Source organism: Hemicordylus capensis, chromosome 2, assembly GCF_027244095.1.
Source record: "Hemicordylus capensis ecotype Gifberg chromosome 2, rHemCap1.1.pri, whole genome shotgun sequence".
Lineage (NCBI taxonomy): Eukaryota > Metazoa > Chordata > Lepidosauria > Squamata > Cordylidae > Hemicordylus > Hemicordylus capensis.
In genome coordinates, this window is record NC_069658.1 from 343,716,272 (window position 1) to 343,725,839 (window position 9,568).

General features: G+C 43.3%; 1 non-coding gene across 1 annotated transcript; it reads right to left on the reverse strand.

Annotated features, from left to right (window-relative positions):
* Positions 1–1,646: 1,646 nt before the first annotated feature.
* LOC128348381 (U6 spliceosomal RNA) lies at positions 1,647–1,752 on the reverse strand. The gene has a single exon (XR_008318113.1). It is a non-coding gene; the product is annotated as a U6 spliceosomal RNA (small nuclear RNA).
* Positions 1,753–9,568: the final 7,816 nt, after the last annotated feature.

The window sequence follows — 9,568 nt, forward strand, 5'->3', positions numbered from 1 at the left end:
ACCAAATGCTGCCTTGCCCCATAACCCTAGTGGGGATTAGCCCCCTTTCAAAACTGACCCTTGCAAATTTGAAAGTGGCATGAGGGCAGGGAAGAGGGAAGGTTGCCCGCAGCCTCCTCTTTTCTCTGGAGTCCTTGGGCTTTTTGCAAACTTTGCAAGAAGAATGAGGAGAGGTGCTCCTTGCAAAGCTTGTAAGGATCTCATTGGTCTTGAAGAGCTGCTCCAATGGCAGTGGCTTGGGACATCCTTCTGCCACCCCAATAAACTGCCACCTAAGGTGCAACCTTACCTCATGAAAGGGTCACCCCTGCATTTACCCTTTGATTCTGGAATTGTAGGTTTCCTGGTCACAACCTGGAGTACATGACTGTTTCCTTGACAGCTCTATGACTGTGAAAGAGAATGCACCACCACATAACTCTTCCCCCTTTTCTGTCACCAGTCACCCTCTGCCCCTTGTCTGCTGAAGTAAATAGCTCTTGTTTTGCTACACAGCAGACAGGAAGGAAGGATGGGGGACAGGACTGAGGGGAAAACAGGGCGTTGTATTCTACCTAGGAGTCTTTATGTTCTGATTAGAAGACAGAGGAGAGCTGGTCTTGTGGTAGCAAGCATGACTTGTCCCCTTAGCTAAGCAGGGTTCACCCTGGTTGCATATGAATGGGAGACTAAAAGTGTGAGCACTGTAAGAAATTCCCCTCAGGGGATGGAGCCGCTCTGGGAAGAGCAGAAGGTTTCAAGTTCCCTCCCTGGCTTCTCCAAGATAGGGTTGAGAGAGATTCCAGCCTGCAGCCTTGGAGAAGCCACTGCCAGTCTGTGAAGACAATACTGAGCTAGATAGACCAGTGGTCTGATTTAGTATATGGCAGCTTCCTATGTTCCTATTCCCAGTGGAGATCCTGTAGAGAGTGTGTGGGGTGGAGCCAGACAGAAAAAGGAAATAAAAGAGAAGGAGAAAATGAAGTTGTTTCTGGAATAAAGTCTTAGTTAAACAAACATAATATTGCTTTGCATTTATGAGGGAAGCAGCTATAAAACGCAGGGTGTTGTTTATTATTTTATTTTATTTTATTTTTCAACTGAGGATCTGTAGAAGAAACAGACACAATCTCCAGATTATGACCTGGCCACTCTACTGGCTGTACAGTATTATTTCCTGGCTTTTCTTCTGTTGTTCCTCTTCCAGGTTGATATTTTATTTTTTCAGTGTTTGTGAACTTATCTAACTTATCTTGAATAGATTAATATCTCTGCCTATTAATGAGATATCACATGGAAGGAAACTTGCCTACAGTCCTCAGAGCAACTATGGAAGCCTTGCCTTGAGATTCCACTTCCCTCTCTGCTTCAGGAAAGGAGAGGTCATGTTAGAATCCAGAACCAGAATCCTTCCTTCCTTCCTTCCTTCCTTCCTTGTAGTTATCATTTGATTTCTATGCCATCTTTCATAAAATCTATCCCAAGGTGGTTTACAAAAGTTAATCCATAAAAGTCACATTAAAACAATATTAAAAACAATAATACAAACAGACAATACAGGGAAAGAACAGCAAGACAAGAGGAGAGGCCAGTTTTTAAATGACAGCCAAGGAAGTCAGGAAATGGACATCCTTCGTGAACTGGAAATGCAGAAATGGTACTAAAATAAGGATTTGTACATTTTCGTTTGAACAGAACGTGTCATCCTTGCGCAGGGGCCATGCTAATCTTCTCTGTATCGTTCCAATTTTAGTATATGTGCTGCTGAAGCGAGTTTGATATATATTACAAATATGGAGCTACCAATAAAAATATTATTTGGAGGATATAGGTTATTAAATAGTAGGGTTGCAACCTTTTCCTGTCAGGGTTCCTATGCCTTTAACTGCATGTTCAGGCAGAATCAGTGGCAGGGTCTTTTTCCCAGCATAGTAATGCAATGCTAAGGAAAGCTGGACCAGAATTTCTGCCTGATGTGCTATGGTTAAAGACTATAATTTTGGTGGGGAAAAGGTGTCCCTTCTATTGAATAGCAAAGCAAAAATAAGTTTCTTTCAAAATATAAAGTGACCCAGTGCCTTCAAAACTAATGGTTAGCTGTGTTGGTTTGTACAATGGTTAAATGTACTCTACCGTCTTAAAAGAAAAGCTCTAGGAATTTCAAAAGATCAACTTTACCTTTATAGCCAAAAGACACAGTAGCCTTTCAAATACCAGTTTCTGCACACATTTTGGACAAAGAACCTCTGTAGCAAATTAACAGCCTCAGTTTCCCTAGTTATGGCACAGCTAAGCGAAACCACTGAAACTGTTCTTTGTTCAGATCCTTCTTTTCTCTAATTATGTTTTTTCAAAGCAAATATTAAAAGCTTGACTACCACAAAGGCATCTAAGCTCTTTAATATTTTCAACCTGTGCATTTCTCATTTATTTTTTCCTCCTACTAGCCTCACTTCTTATGTTCTTTTCTGTAGACTTCCAAGATAGCTGGGTTTCTTTTGAATGAAACTCTTTACATAAGGAGTTAAATCAAGAAGAATAGTGAACAGCAAAACTCAACATTTAAACTGACATTCATTTAGTTAGTCCCAGCACATAGTTCTCCTCTTAATAAGGCATCACTTAGAAAGAAGTCTCCCAATGGTTCCAAAACCTCAAGACCTCCTTCAGCTCCTTTCCTCTCAATGCATTTCAGGCAAGAGCCTCTGCTGCTGCCCTCGCACCTATGCAGTGCCTCACTGTTTGGCATTTCCTGATTGGATCTGGTGTTGTTGGGAAGAGCTCGTGGTGAAGCCAAAGCAACAAAACCAAAGCACCAGGAAGGGGCAGATCCTTGGGGTGTGTGTGCAAGGGTGAAGTTGCACCCCCTGTGAATTTGGATCCAGATTGGCAGTTCCTTGGTGGCAGCAGAGTAAAAATAAAGGGTTAATTTCACTTCATGCTGCTAGTCCCGCCCTTCCCCAGCAGCAACAGCAGCAGCCTGAATTGTTCTCCTGGGTCTTGTGCTCCTCCCTCACTCTGGCTGGCCTCTGAATGTACTGCAATTTGCCATGAGGAAATTTGCTTGTGTCCCCACAGGAAAGTAAAACATTTTAAAAACAACAACACCCAACCCATATCTCTGTGTGTGTGTGTGTGTGTGTGTGTGTGTGTGAGAGAGAGAGAGAGAGAGAGAGAGAGATTCCCCCCCCCGCTTAAGCCAATGTGTTTCTCTCCCCACCCCCATGAACTGATCTCTCACATGTATTGAGAGAGAAATATTAAAATATTTAATATTAAAATAAAATATTAGCGTAATATTTTTAATTGTGTAATTTTTATAGTCTTGTTTTAATTTTTCTATGTGAACCATCTTGGGATTGTTTTAATGAAAGGTGGTATACAAATTTAACAATAAATAAAATAAATAAAAAATCTCAATTTGTGTGCATGTGTTTCGTGTGTGTGTGTGAGAGAGAGAGAGAGAGAGAGAGTGCGTTTTACGTTTTAAAATCATTTTCAAAGTATGTCAAAACCGTTCTAATACAAACTTGTAAGAAAAACCCTCTCCATCCCAACAATATAGCTTCTTGTAGGGATGTGCACGAACCGGTTCGAAGGCCCTTTTATGGACCTCCGAACTGGTTTGAAAGTCCGGGGGCTTGGCCAATTTGAAGGTAGGGGGGATAGCTTTAAGGACCGGGGAGGGTGCTTGTATTCCCCTGCTGCATTTTCCCCACTGGAGCTTAGTTGAAAAATGGTCCTGCAGGGTGGCAGCGTACCTTCTTGCCACCCCAGGGCACATTGGACTGGAAGGACCCCTGGAAGTACCTGGTGTTCATGCATACGCACATGCACATTGGGTACATCCAGGGGTACTTCTGGTCTGACAAGGAGCAGCAAGGAGGTACACATCCTCTCCGCGCAGCCCCTTTGGCAGTTAAAGGGCAACTCTCCTGTCCTGGGTTGAACGGAGCCTCAAGGTTCCGTTCAACCAGACCACGCCCCCACGTCTGATGTTAGACGTGGGGGTGTGGCTATCCCCAGCATCTGACGTCAGGCACGGGGGCGGGGTTAGTGGGGCCGCGGCGGCGGTCGCACACAGGCCACCGGTGGTCCTGCTCCGCCGTTGTTTCAAGGCTCAGCAGAGGCTCCAAATTGCAGCTGTGGTAGCTTATCCTATGAGGAAGTTATATACAGAGTCAAGATCACAATCATAATCGTATATATTATAAAAACAATAGAATATCCTACAATAAAAATAATGTTTAATCTTTCTGGCCTAAAATGCTTTCTTACATTTATCTATATAATTTAAAAATGGCATCCATCTTTAAAAAACAAACAAACCCCAGACATCTGAACTTTGGGTCTATTGAAATTTTTCACATCTCAGAAAATATGTTTTCCTGTACTATTGATTCCCAAACTTTCTCAAACCAATCATTTATTTTTGGAGGATGCTTCTTTTTCCATATTTTAGCCACACAAAATTTAGCAATGATAATTAAAAGTGTGATCAGCTCTGTTCTTAGTGCAGGAGTGGACCTATCATCAAACATGTCCAATAACCTTCCTTGGATCCCATGGAACACTCACTCCAGAAACGCCCATAATATATAGTAATATTCTATGCAGGCGCGGAGCCAGCTGAGCGGCAGCCTGTGTCCAGCCCCGCCTCGGCGGCCCCTTCTAATATGCCCGTGCACGTGACATCACGCACACAGGGCGTGGCTTGGGCTCCATAGGAGCCCAGAGCGAACTCCCCCCTCCCACGCCCGGGCTGCCGAGAGCCCGGGCAAACTCTCTGCCAAGTATTTCAGGCAGCTCTGACTGCCTAATAGAACGTTTTTCCCTTCCTCTCCCTCTCTGGACGGAGAGAAAGGGGAAAACGTCCTATTAGGCAGCCGACCCTGCCTGAAATGACGCTCCGAGAGCTCGTTTGGGCTCTCGGCAGCCCAGGCCACGCCCCCTTGTCATGTGAACGAGCTCTCAGCACGTCATTTCAGGCAGGGTCGGCTGCCTAATAGGACGTTTTCCCCTTTCTCTCCGTCCAGAGAGTGAGAGGAAGGGAAAAACGTTCTATTAGGCAGTCGGAGCTGCCTGAAATACTTGGCAGAGAGTTTGCCCGGGCTCTCGGCAGCCCGGGCGTGGGAGGGGGGAGTTCGCTCTGGGCTCCTATGGAGCCCTAGCCACACAGGGCGGGGCTCTCTCGGCGGCTTTTCGCCATTGGCGGCTTGGGTTCTTTGAACCCTTTTGCCCAATGGTGGCTCCGCCCCTGATTCTATGCCAAAACACAGATACATGTGGACATGACCACTCCCTGTGGAAGGATGATCCTATATGATTACATTTCCTCCAATATAGAGCTGATGAATTAAACCCATGATAATCATAATGGTATCATATGTGAATGTGTCTGTGCCAAGACAACTCCTTAATATTTAAGGAAGATATTTGGCCCTGATAACCAAATATCTAAACATTTATCATCCTATTAGCCACAATCTAATACCATGTAAACCCCCTGAGCCATTTCCCCCCTAACCCTAACCCTATCCAAGTTTTATACAGAGTAAATATTAAACGTTTTATATAATGTTGTCCATTTATAACTACTCGTTCAAACATAATCATCTCCATAAAATCTCTTTACTTTGTAATGTATTAAAACAATTCCTCAACTGAAAATATTCAAAGCAAAGGATATGCTGATTATTTGCTTTAACAATCAGTTATGTTCTTGTTACCAACCATTTCCATCTAAGATTGTATAGAAACAATGAAGAAAATTGACTTTCCAAATGTGGAAAAAAATAGTATCCAAACCAGGTCATAAAAAGTCTGAAATGGGACCACTCTGGAACCAATTTTTCCCACCACCTGTCCCAAATAGTTAAAGTTGTCAAAAAAGAATTACAGACAAAATAAAATACCTGTTATGACTATTGGATTGCAGGAAGGATGCGATGCAGTTTTAAATCCAGCCTCTTTTATGGCTATCAGTAAATTAAAAAACCTGAGGTAAGCACATTTTAAAACTGCATTTCTTTCTTTCTCACATACACACCAAAAATGGAAGCGCTAACATGCACTTTTAAGTGGCATGTATGAAATGCCAAGTGGCATGTATGAAATGCCAATTTCAGACAATAACTGTCTGAAAGTTATTAGTGAAATGTCAGAAAATATTACTTTGATGCAGGATACCAAAAAGCACAGCTGATTCATTCAAATACTGAAATTTAATTAGCCAGCAGACCACATTAAATCCCAAATCTTCAATATGCTAGGAAAATGGTGTTTTTTGTGCATTCCTACATAGTCTCATTTATTTTCATCTTCGTTGAGAATCCCTCTGTAGAGCTGTGGTGCAACTCAAAATGGCTTTAACTTTCAGATTGGTTTTGCCAAACAGTAGCATGAGGAATGAAGCCTCATTAAGGCAGTCATTTCCATAAGGAGAGATACGTGGCTGAATTAAAACTTGGCATTTCTCTCTCTCCTTGCAGCTCTGTTATTTGTTAGCAGCTCCAAGCTTCACATGTAGGCATTTAACAAATAGTAGTTTTGTGCACATAACACTCAGAACTTTGCATTATTTATTTTTTGTGTAATAAAAACTTTTAAATTAATTGGTCTACGTGTGTGTGTGTGTGTGTGAGAGAGAGAACAAGCAAGCGAGTGAGAGCGAGGGAGAGCAAGAGAGAGAGAGAGCATTCAACATATGGCAATTTATATCGCAAATCTGTCTTTCAAGTTTTTTTCTTTTTCTGATGTTCCTGGCAGGATTATTTATAATTAGCTTCTTTCAGTTCTGAATCTTACAGCTGTTTTGCTCAAGATGAAATTTTGTATAGCAAAATGACCTTCTGTATAGAAGAAAATAGCATGGATCCATGCAGTTCATCCTATGTGTGTCAAATGCATGCACATCTCTGGAGCTATTCACACGACTGTTTGGGAGGTTGGGGGTGGGAGGGTGGAGAAGGCTGCAAAACCTTACTTTCCCCCAGACGATCCTTTGAATGTTGCTGGACGTTCAGCGCAGCACCAGGCAGCACGGAGCTGCGGATGCTGGGATGATGCATCCCAGCCTCTCGATATCCCACAATGCTCCAAGCTTGATGCACTGGGGGATTCCCCTGTCAGGACGGGCACTCTAGGAGCGTGTCTCTGTGTCTCCTCGGACTGCATGCAGCCTGAGGAGACACACAGTTCCGGCAGTCAGGTTAAGGTTTTGCCTTTGCTCCCTTAACCTTGGCTAAGATCTGGACTTTAAAGGGCTAGGCTGCTTGTGAGCACAGCCTCATTGTGAGTCTACATACCAGAAGCCACAGCTGGTGTACACATGACGGCCCTTTGTCACACATGATGAAATGTGTCAGATTCACACAGTCTTCTGCACACAAGCGATTTCAATGTGAAACATTTTGCCTTGTGTGAGACAGCCTTCAGAAGACACTCAAACACTTTGATTAATTATTCTAGTTTATACATAATGCCTAATGACTTCTCTAAAGATATAACTGACTGCCAGTCTTCACAGGACTGGCTTAGACCATCTGCTCCCTGGTCCAGGCCCCAGTGGTATGCCCATCCCTATTCCTCTGCCCTCTTGCTGTGACTCATGCCTGTCTTCCAACTACCCACACAACTGGAGATGTTTTGCTCAGCAACTGTCACTGTCCCTTGCAATCCAGCTCTTGCTTTTTTGTTTTGGTGTGGTTGCCAAGTAACCCACCTGACCCAGAGGTAGTTGGGCAGTGCATACTGTTGTTGCTTAGCAATTGCAGTGCCAGTGCCAATGGAAATGGGAGTGATGCAATAAAAACAGCAGATGGAATGGAGTCTAATCACAGGCAGGAGTCTTGGGATGGAGACAGGAGAAGCATTCCACCGTCTCTGGCCTAGCACATGAGAGGGCACCACGAGACCACTGCTGCCCTGGGGTGGACATCACTGCTCTCATTTAACGCCTTTATTGCATTGTTTATAGATGAAACACTCTTGTCTGAAAGATGAGAGGAATATTACTGTCTGCTTGTGCCTTCATCAGAATCTATTACTGATTTGCATTTCTGTATGTCTACATGTTTCTGTCAGACCTTTGAAAACGGAAATTAATTTATTTTTTAAAATTAAAGTAAGCTAACTAGAAGGCAAGCTTCATATTTCTGTATAGCAAAAGTAATATGAAAGTTAAAGTCATACTATGGCTTCTGGTATTTCTATTTATACCCCATGTTTCTGTCTGTCAAATCTCAAGGTGATCTAAACCATGAAAACTAAAAGCAATAAACAGTAAACTCCAGAAAAAACATCTATTCTAAAACACTTGTTACTAGATGGAAATAATCTGGTAGATTATTTCTAGGCCTGATTCAAGGTGCTGGTTTGGACCTTTAAAGCCCTATGCAGTCTGGGTCCAAATATCTCAGGGAACTCTATTCTGTACAAGCCCTCCAGAGTCCTAACACGTACTAGCAAAGTCCTATTTTGGGTTCTTTCCTTTAGAGAGGTAAGTGTGGAGATCCTGGAGACTAATGAAGGGTGAAGGAAGAGCCTTACCCCTGATAGGTAACAATTTTACTGATTGTCATCTCCCATTAGTGGGTTATTTTTTATGGTGATCTAGTGTTGAATGTTCTCTCCTGGGAGGTCCATAGGTATTCTTAATCTGAAGAAAATTATATTATATTAGGCATTTGGGACTTAGGGAAGAGACTGATGATATTTTGGGTTTAACTGTATTTGTATGGATTTTATTTGTATTTTAAAATTGTTGTAAACGGTTAGAAGTGAGAATTCTAAAGCATTGCTCTTAGCACTGCAGTGACCTCTTCTGGCCACTAGAGGCATGATGTCTTGGTCAGTTAGAATTGTTCAGTTGTTGAAGGCTCGTGCCTGTTTGTGTACTGTGTTCTGTGTGTTCCATTCACATGACAGGGGAGCTGGGGGAGGGGGAGGCTGAGTCCACTGCACCTTTCCCCCAGATGATAGAGGAAATGTTGCTGGGAGCGTGGATTGTGCTCCCAGGTGATCCGCGCTGCGCCAAGTGCAGTGGCACCCGTCTCTATATCTCCTTGGGCTGTATGCAACCCGAGGAGACACATGATCCCGGCAGCCGGCACTAGGTGTCTGTCTCTGTGTCTCTTTGGGCTGCGTGCAGCCTGAGGAGACACACATGAACCTGACAACTGGGCAAAGGGTGTGCTTGTGCCTTTAAACTTGGCTAAGAGCTGGGCTAAAAAGTGGGGTTAGGCTGGGCAGGAGTGCCAGGAACCGCATGGATCCTGGTGCTCCACACAAGCAGCTAACCCAGGCTGGGCTGCCCTTGCCTGGGTTAGGCTCCTCATGAGAACAGCCTTTGTCTCTCTCAGCATGTGATGTTTTATCTTCTTAATACATCTTTATTTGTTTTTTGAACTCAACCTACTATCTCCAGATAATCTCTTGGATGAAGGTTCTTTACCACCAGAGCATACTCTGTTGTGTGAGGACTTTCAAGTTTCTCCCTCATCCCTGTGAAGATGCGGACCATCTTCTGTTGAAAGGCAATCTATTAATATTTTGTTAATACATTAAAAACAAATTCAGAAGCATGATG